The sequence below is a fragment of the Peromyscus maniculatus genome, chromosome 1, assembly GCF_049852395.1.
Source record: "Peromyscus maniculatus bairdii isolate BWxNUB_F1_BW_parent chromosome 1, HU_Pman_BW_mat_3.1, whole genome shotgun sequence".
Classification (NCBI taxonomy): domain Eukaryota; kingdom Metazoa; phylum Chordata; class Mammalia; order Rodentia; family Cricetidae; genus Peromyscus; species Peromyscus maniculatus.
The window spans coordinates 180,790,849-180,812,998 of NC_134852.1; positions in this window are offsets into that span (position 1 = coordinate 180,790,849).

Below are 22,150 nucleotides of genomic sequence, written 5' to 3' on the forward strand. Positions count from 1 at the left end.
GGAAAGCAGAGTAAAAGTTAAATCTCCTAGAACAATCTCATTCAGAAGGAACTTTAAGTGCCGAACAGCATTATTTTACTGTTATTATGAAAATTATGCCAACAACAGGGCTGCAATGCATGTTTTTAACACTGAATCTTTACAAATAGCCATGAAAAGCTTCAGAGATGAATTCTTAGACTTGATGGATCAATCTTTTAAGCTGCTTTATAATGCCACCTACAATAATACTGTGACCGCAAGGCCCTCCATCCACTGAACTCTACATTGTCTGCTTTGCCACATGCTTTGTATCTGCCCAATCCGGGTGGTGGGTGTTATGGAACATGCTCTCTTAAAATGAAGACACCGAGTGTTGGAAAGTGGCCTAAATTCTCTGGAAGGGGGGTTGGAAAATTATGGATTATAGTTCAGACCTAGATCTGTTCCTACAAACACTTCTCTATTTCACAGGATGATTCCCAACTCTGATACTCTGAATAACCAATGTATTAAGCCCAATGGACCAAAGAACACTACACTGAGAGGAGCCGTCAATGTCCACAAGCTCAGCACTCATCTGATACTTAGGTCTTTCAACCTCCCCACGGGTTATTTAGCCTTTGCCTGGTTGCTCTCAGACAGCAAACATCTCACCTTTGGATGGCTCGAACATTTAAGAAACCATTTACTGTCTAGCTTAAAAACTATCTCTTCTAACCCATGAGCAGTGGTCCTATACCCAAAAGCCACAAAGACATCTGTGCCGGTGCTCTGTTTTGTGCAGGTCCGTGGAAGAAAAAGGGTCACTCTAGGATGAATTCGGGCTTAGCAAAAGCAGCAGGGTGAACCAAAAGCTTCTGGTGAGCTGACTGCCCATTGCTTCTTTTTTTATTGCTACACAATTTTATTGCTTTCTTATTGTTACACAATTTATACCTTTAGCAAACAATTTCCATGTATCAGAACCTCTTATCTGAAGTTGTCTGAAGGAACAGTTTGCCTAAGAAATCCTCAGCCATGAGACCTCCTGGTGTGGCAGATCCTCTCATTACTAAGTTTTGCAAAGGCTCTGGAATCCTTTGGAAGAACTCAGATAAGAACCAGACACTTCAAATGAAAGATAACAATCACAAAAGGTAGTTCAAAGCCTAGGTGCTAACACTCCAGAATTCAAGCCAGATGCAAGGTCTGTTCTGTGACGCGATCACCCTCTTCATGTATCATTCATTTCCCATGCCCTCTCTATTGTCTTTTTTTTTTAAGTTGACAGTTCTAATTCAGTCTCATTGGATACTTCCACTGACCATGTTCAAGGATCTCTTTAAATAGTCCAGGAGCCCCTGAAACACCAATGTGGCTATACCATAAGAACAAGGAGCCTGGGCTCCAGGTTATCCTTAACAATGACCACAGCCAATCCTGTAAGGTCCAGAGCAGGAGATTTAAAGCTAAATATGGTCAAGTAAGATGGGCTTGGGAAATATTTCTGACTTCAGAGATCTTTGCTAACGAAGAAGAAAAACAAATTTTACTGGAAGGACTTACTAACAACAGACGGGTGAACCAATGACCTTAAAGAAAGATCAGTCAAAATTATCCTAAGAATAGGGAGGTGAGCCAGCGGGGGTGACACAGGCCTTTAATCCCAGCACTCAGGAGGCAGATGCAGGCAGATCACTGTGAGTTCAAGGACAGTCTCGTCTACATAGTGAGTTCCAGGACAGCTAGAATTGAGAGAAACCCTGTCTCAAAAAAAAAAAAAAAAAAAAGGACAGGGAGGTGGAGGAAGGTCAAAAATAGAATAGCCAGGGCCATGGAACAACATGAAATTATTTAACATCTGTGTAACTGAAGCCCCAGGAGAAACAGAGATTGAAAAACTTCAGAAGTATTTAAAGAGGAAATGGGTAGATGTCTCCTTAATTAGAAGTGCTTGCTGCTCTTGCAGAAGACCACAACTCAGTTCCTGGCATCCCCCCTGGATGGCTCACAACCACCTATAACTTCAGCTCCAGAGGATCCAATGCCCTTGTCATGTCTCCTTGGGTACTCCACATGTATGTGCACAGACAACACACGTATACATATTAGTAAAAATAAAAAATAAACCTTAAAAATTTTAAAGCATTTAAAGAAATAACAGCCCCAAATGTCTCAAATATCATTAGATAGCTTTTGAATTATGAACTAATCCTAAGCTGGAAGAACTTCCACAGACCATAGAAAAATCTAAGCTGAAGTCCTTAAGGAGGCAGAAGATGGATTAAAGGGGGTAGGGTTGGGGACCATCACTTATACCTTAAAAGACTTGGGTGTATGAAATTAAAGTAAGAGCTCTTGAGTGAGTTGTGAAAAGCCTTAGTTAGCCTGAAGTTTCACAAAATGATCTAGCAGCTACTGAGTATCTACTCTGGACAGACTGTTTCATATGCTCTACTCATTGAATCCATGTATATATTCATCCATATTCATATATATGTGGGTTCACGTGTATATAGATTCTCATATGTATATGTATACCACAATATGCTTTAACTCATCGAATTCATATAGATAGATAGATAGATAGATAGATAGATAGATATAAGGATTCTCTCACACACACACACACACACACACACACACATACACACACACATATCCCACAACAAAGGTATTCTTTAGTATCCTCTGTTTTCCTGGTGATGGCACTTAGGCTCAAAGAGGTTCAGTCACTTGTCTGAAGCAGAACATCTGATAAGGGAGGAAGTTGAAGTTCAGTGCCATGGATGTTCCCAAAGTCCAGGCTCCTCTATGTCCTGCCTCCATCCAGGTTGCCATTCAGCATCTTTTCCCAAACAAGGAAGCAATAGCTTCTGGTTTTCCCTCAAGCAGGGGAGGGGTGGATGTGAGGAAGGCTTGCCTTACTTTGAGATTTCATAGTGCAAAGAGTTAACTGGGATCTCCAAAGACTGCTGAAGCACAGAAGCCTTTTATTGTTGTTATTAAATACAGTCCACTAAGGTTTACATTTCCAAAGGCTCTTTAGATCTTGAAACAAACTAGAGATTTAGGGTTCAAGAGAAGGATCTAGACAAAGAACAAAGCCAGGCATTGTGGAGTAGGCCTCCAACCCCCAGACTCAGGAGGCAGGAGCAGAAGGATAGTAAGCTGGAAGCCAGCCTGGGTTATACAGTTTCCTGTCTCAAATAAAATAGAATAAAATTATAAAGAAATAATAACCAGAGGCGTCTGATTCTTGGTACTGTGTAGGTAGTAACAGTATCCAGGGCCACCCCATCATGTGAAACTAGAGAGACATATGGGCCAAATGCCTGCACTGGAGGATGACCAGGTAGACTTTGGGGATGGTTTGCTACATTTCAGACACTGCTTACCCTGGCAGGTAATAGCACCAACGGTCTAGAGTCTTTCCTCAGAAGAGAGACAGCTGAGGAGGCAAAGCAGGTGAGTATACAAGAAATGATTGACACTTTTAAAAGTGTGATGACCTGTGTTGTCATCTTGACAGGATCTGGAAATCACCTGGGAGATGAGTCACTCAGCATGCCCCTTGGGAATTACCTTGATTGCGTTAATTGAGTGAGAAGATCCATCCACTGTGAGTGATTGCCTCGCTGGATCCAGACCTAGGGGAGAGCCAGCTGAGCAGCATGCGGGATTGATTTCTTCCCCCTGACTTCCTGGTGTGAGCAGAGCTTAGCAGCATGCGGGACTGCTTTCTTCCCCCTGACTCCCCATGCAGTGTGAGCAGCGCCTTCAGCACCTTCTGCCTCAAACTGTGAGCCAAAGAAAGGAAGCCCCTTCTCCTTCAAGTTGCTCTTACCAAAAACTTTATCACAGCAACAAGAAAAGTCTATTTGAAGGTTCCAAGTTAGACTAGATGGAAGGAAGAAATTAACCAGGGGGTGGGGTGGGGGTGAAGGAGCCACTCATTCATTCACCGTCATTCATTCCATTAACACATTCTGAGCAAGTGCTATATGTTGTAATGAGCCAAAGCACAGACAAATTAAAAATTTTCATTAGAAGAGAAAAAAAGAGGCATTCTAGGGAGAGGAAACCACACATACGAATGGTTGCAGGAATCCTTCTGGAATAAACACTCCGATACTGAAGCCAGAATAGCTCCTAAAAGGCTTCTATCTGGGTCCAGTTTGCTTTCTCATTTTATATTCTCGAATTACAAGGTCAAGCAGACAGACAAGCAAGATGTGGGTAGTTGGCAGGCAGCGGGTTGTTAAGGGTAACAAACCATTGTTTCAGCTCCTTCTCCGGGTCATTCTGCTCCAGGTAGCAAATGAAATCGTGCTTGGCAGATAGGCAATCACTAATAAACTAGTATGTAATAACTGGTTTTTCTACCTTATTCTCTTCAATATGAAAGGTCATGGGGTGTCTAATAAACTCTAAGGTATTCCAAACTGTAGAGAAGACCATTTAGAGAAGGAAAAACAGCAAATAGAGCAAGAAGCCTTCAGCAATCTTACAGTGCACTGAGCAAACCAATCCACACTATGTAGGGTCCCACTGTTCATCTACCTGCAAGAAACAGCTTAAGGAGATTTGTCCGAGTTCAAATCACAGATTCTGTCTGTGTAGAATTAGTTCTTCAAAAACAGCCCCAAGTGGGAGTGTCCAGAACAACCCTTAAAACAGAGAGTCTCAGAAAACTGGCATTGTACTCTTAGTAACAGATGCGTTAAAGAGGGGGGGCGGGGAAGGGGGAAGAAACGGCGGGGGGTGGGGGGATGGATGAAAGTCACACACAACAGTGGCAGAAGGAAGGAGGACACCAGGAAAACCTCTCTTCTTGTCACATCATAGCGGCATTTTTGTTGGTATATTTCAACACATCCATAGGCTGTATAATGATCAGCTCATTAGCTACCTCAAACACGTGTCATTTGCTTTGTGAAAACACTCATGTTCCATACTGGGGGTGTACTTCAGTTGATACAGTGACTGCCCAATATGCACAGAATTCTGGGTGTGATCCCTAACCTGAAAATCCAACACTGGGGAGAAAGAGGCAGGATGATAAGAAGTTCAAGGTCGTCTTCAGCTACATGGCACACTTGAGGCCAGCCTGAGATATATGAGAACTTCTAAAAAAAAAAAAAAAAAAAAAATACACTACCTAGACTGCTCAGATTCTATTAGCTATATTGAAGTATGCAATTACATACTGTCAGGCATAGTTACAGATTCCTTTTTTTAAAGGTTTCTGTTGGGTTGGTGAATCAGCAGTACCAGGCTGTCCATGAACCTCACCCTCTGGAAGCTCAGAGTAAGTGTTATGGGACCCTCCACTGAAACCTGGCCAGTCAAATACTGCTAGATTGTGAGGGAGAAATTTTAATCAGAGCTGTCCGGTATTCGGTATATGGAATCCTGGTTGGAGTCGGAGTCTGCAGGGCAACATGGACACAGGTCCCAAGCAGTACACCCAGAATGGGGAGGGACGGGGGGGGGAGGGGGAGGGGGAGGACCCAGGCCCAGCATTTGCAGCTGGAATCCCGAAGGACCATTCAAAGGGGTTGTTGTTGTTATTTTATTTTTTTTTTAATTAATTAATTTATTTTTTTTCCTTTTTTTTATTTTACAATACCATTCAGTTCCACATAATAGCCACAGATTCTCCCGTTCTCTCCCCTCCTGCCCCCCTCCCCTTCCCCCCAGCCCACCCTCATTCCCACCTCCTCCAGATCAAGGATCTCCCCCCGAGGACTGGGATCGACCTGATAGACTCAGTCCAGGCAGGTCCAGTCCCCTCCTCCCAGATTGAGCCAAGCGTCCCTGCATAAGTCCCAGGTTTCAAACAGCTAACTCATGCAACGAGCCCAGGACCTGGTACCACTGCCTAGATGCCTCCCAAACAGATCAAGCCAATCGACTGTCTCACCTATTCAGAGGGCCTGATCCAGTTGGGGGCCCCTCAGCCTTTGGTTCATAGTTCATGTGTTTCCATTTGTTTGGCTATTTGTCCCTGTGCTTTATCCAACCTTAGTTTCAACAATTCTCGCTCATATAGACCCTCCTCTTTCTCACTAATTAGACTCCCGGCGCTCCACCAGGGGCCTAGCCATGGATGTCTGCATCCAGATTCCTCAGTCCTTGGATGGGGTTTATGGCACAACTATTAGGGTGTTTGGCCATCCCATCACCAGAGTAGGTCAGTCCCGGCTGTCTCTCGACCATTGCCAGCAGTCCTTTGTGGGGGTATCTTTGTGGACTTCTGTGGGCCTCTTTAGCTCTTTGTTTCTTCCTTTTCTCATGTGGTCTTCATTTATATCTCAACATAAATCCAGCTACTCTGAACCTGCTAGAAGAGAAAGTAGGAAGTAGTCTTGAATGCATTGGCGTACGTAGGAGATCACTTCCTAAATATAACACCAGTAGCACAGACACTGAGACAAACAATCAATGGGACCTCTTGAAACTGAGAAGCTTTTGTAGAACAAAGGATACGGTCAACAAGGCAAAGCGACAGCCTACAGAATGGGAAAAGATCTTTACCAACCCCACATGTGACAGAGGACTGATATCCAGAATATATAAGGAACTCAAGAAATTAGACATCTAAACGACCAACAGTCCAATTGAGAAATGGGCTTTAGAACTAAACAGAGACTTCTCAACAGAGGAAACTCAAATGGCTGTTTTGTTTTATTTTTATTTTTTGAGACAAGGTGTTTCTTTGTATAACCCTAGCTGTCCTGGAACTCCCTTTGTAGACCAGGCTGACCTCAAACTTACAGAGATCTGCCTGCCTCTGCCTCTGCCTCCTGAGTGCTGGGATTAAAGGTGTGTGCTACCACCACCCAGCCCCATTCAAATGTTTAATAAATATCTGTGACCAGACCTCACCAAGGACCAGCAAGAGATAAAGACAGTTTTCAAAATCTGACACCTGTGGACAACCCAGAGATGTGAAAAGAATTTATGACCCAACCTGTGAAGGACAGTCCACTGATAGGAGCAGCCTCTGACACCTGGCCCTGCAAAGGGCTTCCAGGGGTGTGGCAGGCATCTAAAGGGCTGGGAAGAAGTAGTCCAGACTGGAGTCAGCAAGCATCCATATCCTCTGTCCCCACCCAGCTGTTTGCCTCTCACATTCATTCCTCCTTCCTTTAAAATGCATTGTCAATTTCACAGGCCAGCGTGTGAACTCCCTCTCTCTTCCCCTCCCCCCTCCCCTTCTCTTCCCCCCCCCCTTGACTCCTTTTTTTCCCCTATATCACTTCCTTTTTCATTTTCCTTTTGAAAAGCTTTCTCAAAGACTATGGGCTGGCCTAGTTTAGAGGTCTCCATGTCTCAGCTCCCCGAGAGATTAGACTGTGCTAGTTTATCCGATTACATTTCTTTGTCTGTTTTCTTTCTACATTTAGCAAAACCTGCCTCATCTCTTGCCACCTCACCCCTACCATTGACTTTCCCTCCTCTGCTTTTTCCTATATCTAGATAGGACTAATCACTAGTCTTTTTCCTTCAACTTATACCTACAGCAATTCATTAATGTACATTATTAATATTAGTGTACACAATACTACCAAGGTTCATTTACTCCCTAAAATGATTAGCATTTGGGAGTGATTGTTTTTTATTTGACTGTTGCTTTATCTTAATGTTGGCCTGCCCTTTGGTAGTGAAGGATCATACCTCAATGTAGTAAATAATTATATATATATAATTATATATAAATATATATACACATATAAGGATTGTGTATATGTATATGTATATATACATATATACATATACAATCATTTATTCTATTGAGGTATGCTCCTTCCACTACCTATATATACATATATATACACATATCCATATTTGCTATATATGTGTATATGTATACATATATATATATCCATATCCATATTCGATAATCCTTTCCTAAGTGAAGAAAAACTCAGAGAAATCCTGTTAAAATCAGAAACAAGACAAAGCCATCTACTGTTTTCACTTCTATTCCATAGAGTTCTGAAATTCTTAGGTGGAACAACATGACAGTAAAACAAAACAAAAGGGATACAAAAAGGAAAATAAGTTAGAATATCCTTGTTTGCAGATGATATTATGCCATATGTAAGAGATCCTGAAGATGAAACTAGAGGTCTGGAGAGATAGCTCAGTGGTTAGGAGCACATGCTGCCCTTGCAGAGGACCTGAGTTCAGTCCCTAACACCCATGTCTGGCAGCTCCCAAAGTAGGCCTTGTCCCATCTATGTGAAGGTATATACCCTGATTAATATGGCTTTCACTCTATTCCTGTTGAGTTAATAATACTAGACCTCTACTCTAGCCTTGTTTTCATTGAATCTTGCCATGTTAACTGAAAAAAAATCACTCTGCATGGGTCCCTTGGCAGCATATGCAAACAACTTTCTGACTGCCAGAATTCTCTCAGGCTAAGTAGATGTATGCACATGTGTGTGCACTCACACTCATGTGTGCGTGTGCATGTATGTGTGTGTGTGTGTGTATGTGTGTGTGCGTGTGCATGTGCGTGCGTGCGTGTGCGTGTGTGTGTGCGTGTGCGTGTGTGTGTGTGTGTGTGTGAGAGAGAACACATGTCCTGGGCTGGGCTGGGCTGTGATTCAGCTTACTCTCCCAGATTTGTATTTATCTAAAATTTGAAAACAATAGAACACAAGTTTCTCCAATGACATTGAGGATAGGGAATCCTTTTGCCTTTTCAAAGTGGTTTACGTAAAGCACATCTGGTCCATGAAACACACATTTGGTGTGTACTTGGTGACTGTCATCATTCTTACAATGTACATCTGAGGGGGCTTCTGGTGCCTGATCTAGGCAGACTTTCTCCTTATCTCCTCTTCATTCATCTGAGCATCTTCTGTTGCCTCTTCTAGGAAAGGAAAACCAAGCTGATGGTTACCAGGGAAACAGGAGGTAGAGTCCTAAGCTTTGATCGCCTGATGTTACTGTAGTACTACTGTATTGCTTACTCTAGGCTTGCTAGCTAGCCATCTTCTCCGGATTCTCAGCTCCCCACCTCTTATTTCACTATAGAAGTGCTGGGATTACAGATGCATACCACTGCATCTGGTGTGTGTGTGTGTGTGTGTGTATTGTGGAATATTATTTTAAGATAGGTTATATTGTTTATGCTGTGGAACATTTGTTTAATGATACAAAGATGTGTTGCATTCTTTTATGTTGCATTTGTTTAACTTGGTGAAGCTGTGTTACTTTGCCTGTCTAAAACACCTGATTGGTCTAATAAAAGCTCAACAGCCAATAGCAATGCAGGAGAAAGGATAGGTGGGGCTGGCAGTCAGAGAGAATAAATAGGAGGAGAAATCTGGGAAGAGAAGATCAAGGAGTGAGAGGAGAGGAGGACATCAGGGGCCAGCCACCCAGCTACACAGCAAGCCACAGAGTAAGAAGTAAAGGAAGGTATATGGAATAGAGAAAAATAAAAGCCCAGAGGCAAAAGGTAGATGGGATAATTTAAGATAAGGAAAGCTGGCTAGAAATAAGCCAAGCTAAGAAAAAATTAATTTAAGAAAATTCATAAGAAAGAATAAGTCTTTGTGTGGTTATTTTGGAAGCTGGGTGGCGGGTCCCCCCTCCCCCAAGAAAAAAGAGTAAAGAGCAAAGATTAAAAAAAAAAAAAAAGGAAAGAAAGAAGCAACTACATGTAAGGGTTTTGGAGAACTCTGGTTATCATGTTTGTGTGGCTAGCACTTTTACTCACTGAGCCATTCCCCCAGCTTGAGGTTATTATTTAGACGTCTCTTGCAACAGAGTAGAATGATAATTATTAAGGAGGAACAATTGTGATAGCTTCTCTATCCTTATAATAAGTTCTACCAGGGATGCATTGGGTGGACCTAAGAAGGTTTATGAGGGAGGGGCCCATCCCCAGTGACCTTCAAGCCTACTAATTCCTAACTAGCTACCTAGTGCTCCTACTAAAAGTTTTTGAAAATTATTTCAATGATCACAAATGGAGTTATCACTAGGAATTTAAGTGCATCTCACATATGTAGTAGCCCTATTTAACCAGAGTTATAATGTGCTTTTTAAGATATTTTAGCCCAAATGATGGTATTTCATTGAGCTCTGATTCTGATAAAATCCTGACAAAGTTAACAGGGAACATAAAATATTAAATTATTGTGGTTTGTTTATTTATTTATTTAGGTTTTTCGAGACAGGGTTTCTCTGTGTAGTTTTGGTGCCTGTACTGGATCTCACTCTGTAGACCAGGCTGGCCTCAAACTCACAGAGATCCACCTGGCTCTGCCTTCCAAGTGCTGGGATTAAAGGCGTGTGCCACCACCCCTGGCTAAATTATTGTATTTTAAAGCTAGACCTTTTGCAAATATTACTAAAAGTAGATCAATGGTCTAGAAAAAATTAGTATCTTTGACTATAAAGCATCAGAAAAAATTTATAAAAATATTTTGGTTATCAGCAACATACAAATATTCTTGTAAGATTTATTTTTATAAGTATATAACTGTATAAACTTTTTATGAGTCACTTACATCTTTTAGAATACTCAGATTGCTATAAGATAATGTTATATAATATATTATGTACATAATATATATATTCCTTTAAATTATCTATTTTTAAAATTTTGACTTTGGAATAAGTAAAAGATCAAACAAAATAAGACTATTTGATTTTAATAATGTATGTGTGCATGTTTAAGTGTATGGTGTGTGTGTGTGTGTGTAGGCACATACATGTTTGTGTAGGTGTGTGTGGAAGGCAGAGTTTGACATCAGGGATCTTCCCCAGCTGCTGTCCCCCTTGTGTTTTTAAGACAGGGTCTCTCTCTGGGCCTGGAGCTCACTGAGTGGCTAGCCAGTGAGCCTCAGGTATCCCCCTGTCTCTGCTTCCTCTGTGCTGTGATTATAGATGATGTCAGCACATCCAGCTTCTCACACTGTGCTTGGTATACAAATTCAGGTCTTCCCGTGTGGACAGCAAACACTTTACTGATGGAGCCTTCTTCCCCGCTCCAAGAATTTAACTACAGTTCAAACACCATTTTCTCATAAAATTTTCAGAAGCTTTACTCATATCTAAATTTAATGTGCGGCCTCATATAGTACCTTAGGCAAGATCTAGATGTAGAAATGCATATTTATGAAAAATGTAGCATTTTTAGGGTTTGGGAAATCTAAGTTTTTTGTCTCTCTGTTGTTTAATGTCATTTGAGAACATAGATTTAAATGTTTTGATTACATTTACTGATTTTTGCGTGTGTTGGTGGGGTGGTGGTACATGTCTGCAATGCATGTGTGGAGGTCAAAGGACAACTTGCAGGAGCTGTTCTCTCCTTCCACCATGTGAGTGCATCCCAGAGGTCAAACTCAGGATAGCAGGCTGAATGACAAGTACCTTAACCTACTAACCTATCTTCCCAGCACAACGTGGATATTTTTGTCATACAAAAAATTGTGTGTGTTGGTAGTCATACAAACATGAAAACCATGAAGAATAAACTTAAAAAACTCCAGCACTAGAGGTAGACATCTTCCTATGAGTTGTTGGTTGGAGAGGTTCCTGAAGCCCCCATAGCAGTACAGATTGGCTCCACTGTTGCTCGTCACCTCCCAGAACTCAACCGCTGAAGACACGCATGCTCTGGTTTCAGTACATAGAGAAATCAAGCTGGAACTGAGCTAAAAGATTTCTTCCTATTGTCTAGACTCTGCAGTGCCAGAAAGTACTTACTATACAGGCTTCTAGAAAACTGTTATCAACTATCTTACTCAGCTGTGACCCTGCATAATATATGATGGATCTTCCAGACAAGATGTGTCTAGTGATGCAATAATGACAGGTCTGTTAAGGGAGTAATCAATAACTTTCTTGCTGGATCTGAGGCCTGCTCTACAGAATGGAACTCCTGCTTGATACTATAAGCCGGTTAAAAGCCCATGGCACAGGGAGTCATAGGCACTAATGTGGAAGCTACTGCTCTTTTGCTAAGCGAATGTGATGTGCCTGTCAAATTGCCTTCTAAACATTTCTGTGAATGCTCATAAATTACCCCTGCTGTCCTCTTGGTCGCTGAAGCTTCTTTTTACAGGGGCAGCAGTTACTACAGAGAGTCATAGCTGCTCAAAGTGCTAAGAATAAGTTATCTAGAATGCTCAGTCCTAATGGGACAGCAATATCACCCTCCTCCAAGCAACTTGGAATAGGAAGTGGAAAAACTGTAGGAGCTGGAAGAAAGAATAGAGTGCTAATCTTGTCTTCCAAACCTGAAATGGCCATGTCTTCTTGAACTCAACTATAATTATCTGCAAAGACCTGCACAAAATGGTCAGTCAATATCCCCTCATGGAGAGTGGAGAAGGTCATGAAATGCCTGTAGACAGTTACCAGTTGCTGAAAGAGGGACAGACATTTTCTTCAGTGGTGTAGACATGGGTTAGGTGCCCATGTGCTTGCAATGGCCCCTCACCCATCCTTCTGTTGGCAGCTGAAATTAAATTCATTGCATTACAAAACCCCAAAAGACATGGAGATAGATAGGGGAGTAATTGAGAAGAAGAAAATCACCAGGAGCGGGAAGGGCACAAGAAGGGACAATGGAGAATGAATATGATCAAAACATACTATATCCAGGCATGGAAATGTTGTGATAAAACCTATGATCATATATATACTATGTACTAGTAAATAAACTAGTACTAGTAAATAAACTAGTATTAATGTTGAATAGTAATTTTATGGCCCCAATAGCCAATTTAGCCCATTTCAATACCAACTTTTATATATATAATAATATGTACACACATATCATATGTAAATATATAATATGTAAATATATGTTATATAAAATATATATTATATAAAATACAATATATAACATATTATATATTAGCATAATATATTTTTATATGGAATGTATATATTATATGTAATAAACCTCAGAGACCATGCAAAAATTTCTCCATGTATAGGACCACTCTTTTTTTTAATTGCTTAAATTTATATTTTGTTTGCATAGAAAAAAAGTATAGAAATTTTCTGAGCATTTAAACAAAGACATATTTTAATGATTTAATTACCCTTTAAATCTAGGCTATTTGTTTTCGCTCTTTGTGGTAAGACCTGACAGCATAGTTCCTTTGTCTACTATATACAGAAAATATAAACATCTCATCTAGACCCTGTTAGTGCTTATAAGAAACAGAATTTCCCATAATTCCATCATAAAAAAGAAAATCTAACATAAAGCTTTTTGAAAAACATATACATCCATGGATTTTTATGTATCACAGTTTCCATAAAAACCTCACATAATATTCCTGGAAAATAAACACACAGCAAGAATCTAATAAAAGCCACCAGAGCTATTTTGATTTGTTTCTATAATTATATATTAAGATATTTACATATTGTTGTGGAATAGTCATTTTGTAGTTGTGGAATGATCTTTCTGTATACTGTGAAGATGTCACTTTGACTCATTTAATAAAAAAGCTGAATAGCCAATAACTAGGCAGAATTTCCAGGCACAGAAAACACTGGAAAGAATGGCAGAGTTGCCAGGAGATGCAGAGGAAGCAGGTCATGTAGGAGATGATGTTACAAGCCACAAGCCATGTGGCATCACATAGATTAATAGAAATGGATTAATTTAAGTTATAAGAGCCAGCTAAAGACAAGCCTAAGCTATTGGCTGAGCTTTCGTAATTAATAAGATGTCTCCATGTCATGATTTGGGAGCTGGCTGGCAGGACAGAGAAAGACTAGCTATAAATTGTGTCCAACTTGGAGCATGTATTTCTACATAAGACCTGAGAGAGCTTAAAAAAGAGGTTCCAAACACACAAAAACAGAGCCAAGCGTGGATTCCTAGTCCCACATTCTCTCATGCAGGCCATGGCACAGAGAGGGCTCTCCCAGTGTGCCAAGAGCTAAGCTGCATGGTGGTTTAAGTTTTGCTTATGCAGATAGAAAAGGTTACAGATACACAGGAAAGCCGGTTCAGACAGAAAAAAACTCTAAAAAATGTGCATAAGCTTAAAAAAGAAAATGGGTATAGACAGTTTTAGAAAAAATAGTCTATAAATATTAAGATAAAGTCTTTAAAGAAAAATAAAATAATATAAAAGGATAAGCCACATAAAGATATAAAATACACAGAGTCTGGATCCTACGTGGTGTCTTGTTGACTTTGAACTCTTTGATTGCTGACAAACAAATGATAACTACTGAGAGACATTGAATAATGGAAACTGCTGAATTAAACCAACCTATATATTCCTAAAATTTCTTAACTTCAAATTGAAAGCAAAAAAATGTTGTGTTAGAGAGGAGGTTATGCTTTTGTTTCCACAGAAAATACAAGGTTGTGAATTTGTTCAAGGTAAAGAGGATTAGATTTGATCAGGGGAGACACCCTGAAAATCCTGGCTATAGACATAAAGAAATAAACCTGAAAAAAAACTGACAAAACAGGTGCTATGGGATGGTTGTTCTATATACTGTGAATATGTGTTGTTCTCATTGGTTGATAGAAAAAGCTGTTTTGGCCTATAGCCATGCAGAATATGGCCAGGTGGGAAATCCAAGCAGAGATACAGGGAGAAAAAGGGCAGAGTCAGGGGCAGCCTCTAGCAGCCACAGAAGGAGCAAGATGCCAGAGCACCATAAGCCATGGGCCACGTGGTGGTACAAATATTAATAGAAATGGGTTAACTTAAGTGTAAGAGCTAGTTAGTAATAAACCTGAGCCATCAGCCTGTTTATAATTAATACAGTGTTTGTAATTAATATAAGCCTCTGAGTGATTATTTGAAAATGGCTACCAGATAGGGCAGGACAGAGAAAAGCCTCTGTTTATATATGCTGCCCAACGTTCAGCAACTCCATCCTCATAAAATCTGAGAGAGCTTTAAAACAGATTTCAAAAATGTAGCCAAGAGCAGCTTCCTAGTTCATGTCTCACATGTGGGCTGTTGTACAGAGATGTGTCCTCTGGCTGCAGCTAAACTTTGCCAAAACAAGATGGCATGGTCCTTCAGGTTCCTGCTTCACAGAAGAAACTGCCAGACATTCTGCAGGACACAGAGGAAAGCAACTGATGAACTTTGCCAATATAGGCAGGACAGTCCTTCAATTTCCTGCTTTATTAAAAAGTCTGCCATGAAACTTTAGACTCAAAAGACAGGATAGATGATAGAGTATTTTCTTTAACTTTGCCAAATACAAATAGACTGGATATTGTAACTGATTCTTACTTGATAACTGCTTTTTGTTGTATATAATTTTACTATGTTAAATTTATAAACTTCCTTTTTGATTAGACAGAAAGGAGTAAATGCTGTGGGATGGTCTTTCTGTATGCTATGACTATGTGCTGTTCTCATTGGTTGATAGAAAAAGCTGTTTTGGCCTATAGCCATGCAGAATAAGGCCAGGTAGGAAATCCAAGCAGAGATACAGGGAGAAGGGTGGAATCAGGGGTAGCCTCTAACAGCCACAGAAGGAGCAAGATGCCAGAGCACCAGTAAGCCATGGGCCATGTGACAATACAAAGATTAATTGAAATGGGTTAACTTAAATGTAAGAACTAGTTAGTAATAAGCCTGAGCCATTGGCCAAGCATTTATAACTATTATAAGCCTCTGAGTGATTATTTGAAAATGGCTATGGGACAGAGTGGGACATAGAAAACCCTCTGTTTACAATCAGGTGAAGTATATTTTACCTGCTCAAACATAAAACAAAAAATTATCTTTGGCTGGCTTGTATATAACACACAGTCTATAGTTATTGTTAATGCAGATATACATGTTATCTCTGAACATTTGTGTCTTTTCAGAACAAAGGGACCAGACACCCATGAAAATGGGTGTCCCAGGTGATTCAGCCTCTCAGAGTGCCTCTGTTGCAGTTTCCTCAAAGTTCTGTATCATGAACAGCTTCAAGACTGCTGACTGAGATGGTCTAGCCTCACAGACTACTCTAGCCAGAACTTTAGTTACGCCTTGCATTATCCCATCTCATCAAGACTGGACAACAGCTAGCTCCCCCAGGACTTGACCATCATCTTAACTACTTCAGGGTCCCTTAAAGATTCCAGCACCCCCAGATAATAGGAAGCAGTCTAGAGAACACAATGCCCACATCCCAAGAGGTGGGATGGGTGGTTTTTGTCATTCAGTGAGTGATGAATGTTTGTCATTGTTTAGGGGAGTTACTTACAAATTGTTATTGGTAATGATAAAAAAACTTAACAAAGGAGATTAGATTCAGGGATATATTTTTGAAGAGAAGAAGGGGAGATATAATATAAAAATAATGGGATAAAAGGATGCATTATTGAGTCTACTTTTGAACAACCACTAATCACAAATATTTTACATTGCTATGGATTCTGGTATACTGACACAAATTTAAAGTTATTTTTGTTATACTTAATGTGTGTTTCTATTCTTGTTTGGGGTATTGTGCATATGCAGCTCATTTAAAATGCAATGTATAATTAAGAAATGCAGGCTAATAGTCATTTATAATAATCAAACTTGTAGTCATATTAGGTATATTTTCAAAGTCATACAGATATATTTTAGATAGATAGATGATCTTCAAACACCTACAGAATATGGCATTTAAATGTTTAATAACCTGAGGCTTTTTATGACTATGAGACATATCTGCTCCTGGCAGAATCAATTTACTTCAGAAAGGATGATAGGCACTGAAGAATCTCCATATGGAGTTTGCTTCCATTTTGGTAAAACTAGTCATTTGGGCAAGAAACTGCTCTTGCCTTGACTGCTGACAGCATGCTGTACAAACTGGACAAGCAGGAGACAAGGGAAAAAGACTGCCAAAATTTGTCAAGACAAGGTGGGACAGTCCTTCAAAATTCCTGCTTCACAGAAGTCTGCCAGATATTCTGCAGGACACAGAGGAAAGAGACTGATGAACTTTGTCAATACAAGGTGGGACAGTCCTTCAAAATTCCTGCTTCATAGAAAAGTCTGCCAGATACTCTAGGCCTGTAGGCCAAAGATGGATGTCTCAATGTTACAGAGGAATTTTGGGCGACCCAGATAGCTCTGTCGTTTTTGAAGTGGTCTGCACTGCACTTCCTGTTTACTCAGGTAATAAATATATCCTTCTGGGCTCTTTGATGGAGTTGAAGACTAGGTAGTTATGGTTACAGTTTTCCTTAGTTATGATAGAAGGTAAATTATGTACAAAACTCTGTACTCATCAAGAGAAGAAAGATAATGGAGTATTTTCTCTGAATTTGCCAAATACAAATAGACTGGACATTGTGAATGTAATTTTTACCTGATAATTGTTCTTATTGTATATAGTTTCACTGTGTTAGAGTTAAAACCTTTCTTTTTATTTAGAAAAAGGGGGAAAATGTTGTGGAATAATCTTTTTGTACATTGTGAAGATGTCATTTTGATTGGTTTAATAAAAAGCTGAATGGCCAATAGTGAGGCAGGATTTCCAGGCACAGAGGACTATGGAAGAAGAAGGGCAGAGTTGCCAGGAGACAAGGAGGAAGCAGGTCATGTAGGAGATGAGTTAACAAGCCATGAATCACATGGCAGCACATAGATTAATAGAAATGGGTTAATTTAACTTAGAACTAACTAAAAACAAGCCTAAGCTATTGGCCTAGCTTTCATAATTAATAGTGTCTCCATGTTATGATTTGGGAGCTGGCTGGTGGGACAGAAAAAGACTAGCTACAAAATATATCATCAAACTTATGCTTGATAACACCTGTACATCAAGAAAATCTTACAAAGCATTTATTTCAAAATGCATTTAAAATATTGCAATTTGATTAACATAAAGCATTTTCTATCCTCATATTTTATTATCCTTGACTTCCTAGGAAAATGAATAAAATTTAATTTATTTCTAGTATTTGTTTTAGAAGAAAATCCTTATTAAAAAATCTACATAATGAATGCAAAATTTTATAATTTAACAAGACTTTGATCTATGACTCAATATGTTTTATATAAACCAGCAATAGAATGCTTCTGTGAAGTAGTTAAATGCTTAGTGACCCTTTAAAACACTTTTTTTGAAGAACAGATATTTCTCAATGTTTCATTTAAAGCATTTTCATATTTTAGTAAATATTCATAATAGACCTAAATATTCCATTTTATAGATGTTCAAGAAATTAATGCTCTAAGTATCAACTCTTTGAACAGACAGTTAAATTCCATAAATTCCAACTATTTATGACAAAATAAAACAAATTAGCATATGCAGCTCTCTTAGGTTTTTGTTTTTGTTTGTTTGTTTGTTGTGGGTTTTTTGTTTATTTTTTGGCTGTTCAAACCAGGCTCTAGACTAGGCCACCTGTCACTGAAACAAAAGACAGGGATTGAACCTTTTTTTTAAGCTGCACTTTATTCAGAAAGCCACAAACCGAGAAGTCAGAGAGAAACCTGCTTTAGGGGACAGGAGAGATGGATGGAGGCACTTTAATATTCTTTATTATGAAGACCCTGTGTTCACAGTTCCGGAAGAATCCGCCCACACCTGTTACTTACAGCCATCCACACTGCTCACGGTTTGTTGCACATTAACTCCAGCCCACATGCCCCTGGAGGAGACAAGGTTAATCCCTCTAGAAACCAGCTTCATTCAGCATTCCAAGAAGTGTCTAAGCCAAAACTTCCACAGAATGAGGGAAGAGTGCAAGAGATGATAGTGAGAGAGACAGACCTCATGGATCTCCTAAAGGGGACTGACTGAGGTGGGAGAAAAGGACCAGGAACCTTACGGGGTGGTGGGAAAACACAGTTCCTCAAGTTGTGATGGCCTCCAAGCATAAAATTACTGTATTGAATTGTAATGTATATATCTGTGTTTTCCAATAGTCTTAGGTGATCCTTGAGGTCAGCTGATCTCAAAGGGGTCGTAACCCACAGGTTGAGAACAAGTGGGTAAGAGCATGTTGCCAGCCAGCAAGCAAGAATACCAGCCCAGTCACCAACTGCTTAAGGCCCTTCTCCTTTCTGAGCTGAAAACTTGCAAATTTCTAAGAATCTCACCAGAAAACCCCTGTGCAACCCTAGTGGTCTTTGGTAGTCTGTTACCAGATTCTATTCCATCCACGGCATCTGAGAGCCATCCTGTAACCTCGGTGACCATGACAGAAATGAGGGGAATGTTTTTTTTACTTTTGGTTCATCTTGAGAACCACCAAAACAGTCAGTCTGGCTGATGCTATGGTGATTAATTGAGGCTCTTCCATCAGAGAGCCCATGTTTAGGCCAGAGTATGTCTTACCTTTCCTGAGCATCATTTTCCTTAACCTTCACACTCAAAAACCACGTTAAAATGTCTCTTTTGGCTGGGCAGTGGTGGCATAGGCCTTTAATCCCAGCCCTCAGGACGCAGAGCCAAGCTGATCACTGAGTTCAAGACTAACCTGTTCTATAGAGCAAGTTCCAGGACATCCAGGGATACAGTGAGAAACCCTGTCTTAATAATAATAATAATATTAATAATAATAATAATAATAATAATAATAATAATAATAATAATAAACTTTAACTCTTTCACAGAGAAACCCACACCCAAGCTCTCCAGTGTGCTTTTATTCCTGTGTTCCTTTCTACCTTTAACAAATTCTTGACTGTATTTCACACTGGACAGACCTGAAGTTCATTTCTTTGCCAAAGGCATAGACTTAGATTTGCCTGAGTGGAGGTCTCTAAAAGATTAAGGAACCTCTTTAGGCTGCCGAGAGTGGCAGTGTGGAGCCGAGCCTCTGCCTCCTCGCTGTTGAAGTGATCTCTGACCGGAAGGACAAGGATAAGCCCCACAGTGACTGGCTGCCTTTGAGCCCCACTTCCCTCTGTATAAACTACTGGGTAGAGATGAGGAGGAGGACAGTTTTAGCATGGTAATCTACTTTCAGTTTGCTGGTGCTCTCTGTAAAGCAGGGTAAGATTCAACTCCTGCCTCTGTTTATTGCCATCTCTGACAGTCTGATGTGAGCTCTGATGTTGTAGTGACTCTATGAGTTGTTGGTTTGTGTTGTTGTTTTGTTTTCTTTGTTTATTTTTGATTTTTTTCTTTTGATTTAACAGGGTCTATGGTCCAAGCTGGCCTGGAATTTGCTATGTAGACCAGGCTGACCTGGAACTTGCTATGTAGACCAGGCTGACCTGGAATTCAGACTCATAGAAATCCATCTGCCTTGGTTTCCTGAGTGCTGGAACTTAGGAAAAAAACAAAACAAAACAAACAAAAACAAAACCAACAAAAACAAAACCAACAAATAAAAAAAAGTATGTGCCATCAGGACTGGCCACGATTCTTTGTGCAATGGATGGTGGTTAACACAAAAACTCACAGCTGGTCAGAGTGCAAATAATAAATATCTTTAGAATACTCAGCTCTAAGTGTGACTGTCACACTACTTCCACCAAAGGATCAAGGACCATGGTGGAAGGGAGACATCCATACGTCAGGAATAACCAGAGCAAAACAGTGTCTTCCGGGCATGACATTAATACTGCACTCATAAACTCATAGTAGTGTGGACTCCTACATAAGACTTATATAAGATCAAGCTAAGCTGGGCAGTAGCGATGCACACCTTTAATCCCAGCACTCAGGAGGCAGAGGCAGGCAGATCTCTGTGAGTTCGAGGCCAGCCTGGTCTACAGACTGAGTTCCAGGACAGGAACCAAAGCTACACAGAGAAACCCTGTCTCAGAAAAACAAAACAAAACAAAAATAATAAAGATCAAGCCAAAACAGAAAGAAAAGCTGAGAAACTGCTGGAGATTCAAGGACTTAAATCAGACTAACAAATAATGCAATGTATAATACACAATTCAAACTGTGGGCCAAAATAAACATTGTTCATCTTAAGTAGTGCCTGTCAGCCATTTTGTCTTAGCAAAGAGAAAAGTAGCTAATAATACAGCTCTGCGGACACTGAGGACTCAGCATCCTTCTGGAGGGACACACAGAGTACAGGATGTTTGAGATGAGGTATAGTAGCATCATGTCTCTGTTCTAGATGACCTCAATGTAATTAAGAAAAAAGTATTCTTATTCTAGAGCCCTGCATTGGCTAGATTGTCAACTTTCCACAAGTCAAGGTCATCTGGGAAGTGAGGACTTCCACTGAGAAAACGCCTCCATAAGAGTGGCCTATAGGCAAGACTGTGGGGGCATTTTCTTAAGTAATGATTGATATGGGAGGGCCCTGCCCACTGTGGGTGGTCCCTGAGTAGGTAGTCCTGAATGGTATAGGAAAGCAGGCTGAGCAAGCCATGGAGAGCAAGCTAGTAAGCAGCATTCCACTGTGGTCTCTGCATCAGTTCCGGCCTGGAGTTCTTGCCCTGGCTTCCCTCGGCGATACTGAAAGCTGAACTAGACTCTTTTCCTTGAAGTTGCTTTTGATCACGGTGTTCATCACAGCAGCATATAACAGAGACAAGGCCCTGTCTCCAGGACTAAAGGAGTCATTTGTGGCTGCTCCAGTCTTTATTTTATTAAGGAAGTTAGTAGTAGGCTTTGGGCTGTATGCTTTTGAAAGAGAATTGTTTTATGGCTGTAGTTTTTAAAGAAGTACAGGAAAACTATGTTCAGGTTTTAGTTTGGTGGGTGCTGAGGGCCTCTGAGTGGGTGGAATGCAGATTCATCTTTCATTCACTCACTGCATGTGAGAACCAATCGACAGCCTTCCACAGGGTCAGCTTTGTATGAGAAATCCCAAAGTTTCTCAGAAAACTCTGCCCGTGCATTCATTCACTTTTCCTAAGGAAGATCTGGTCCATCACAACTGATGTTTCATTTGTTTTCTAGTGAGCATAGACTTATGCAGGCATGCTTCTCATGCCTCTCACTGCAAACAAGAATGATTACAGCCTCACTGAGCTGTCCCTGTATCACAGCAATAGCTAAACCCTACCAAACATAGCCATGTCTAACTACTGTGAGCATCTCTACACTTGGGAACCACAATAGCCAATGCTACAATTAGTTACTCAATCTGTCTGGTCTGGGAGAGCACTCTGAATATGATTCTTGCATTAAATATCCAGCAGGTGACTAATTGCTGATTTAAAAATTCAGGACCACAGTTCCTGAATGTCTGTAACTGTATACTATGCTTCCTAATTACTTATTAAGAATAGAGTGGGCAGCTCTT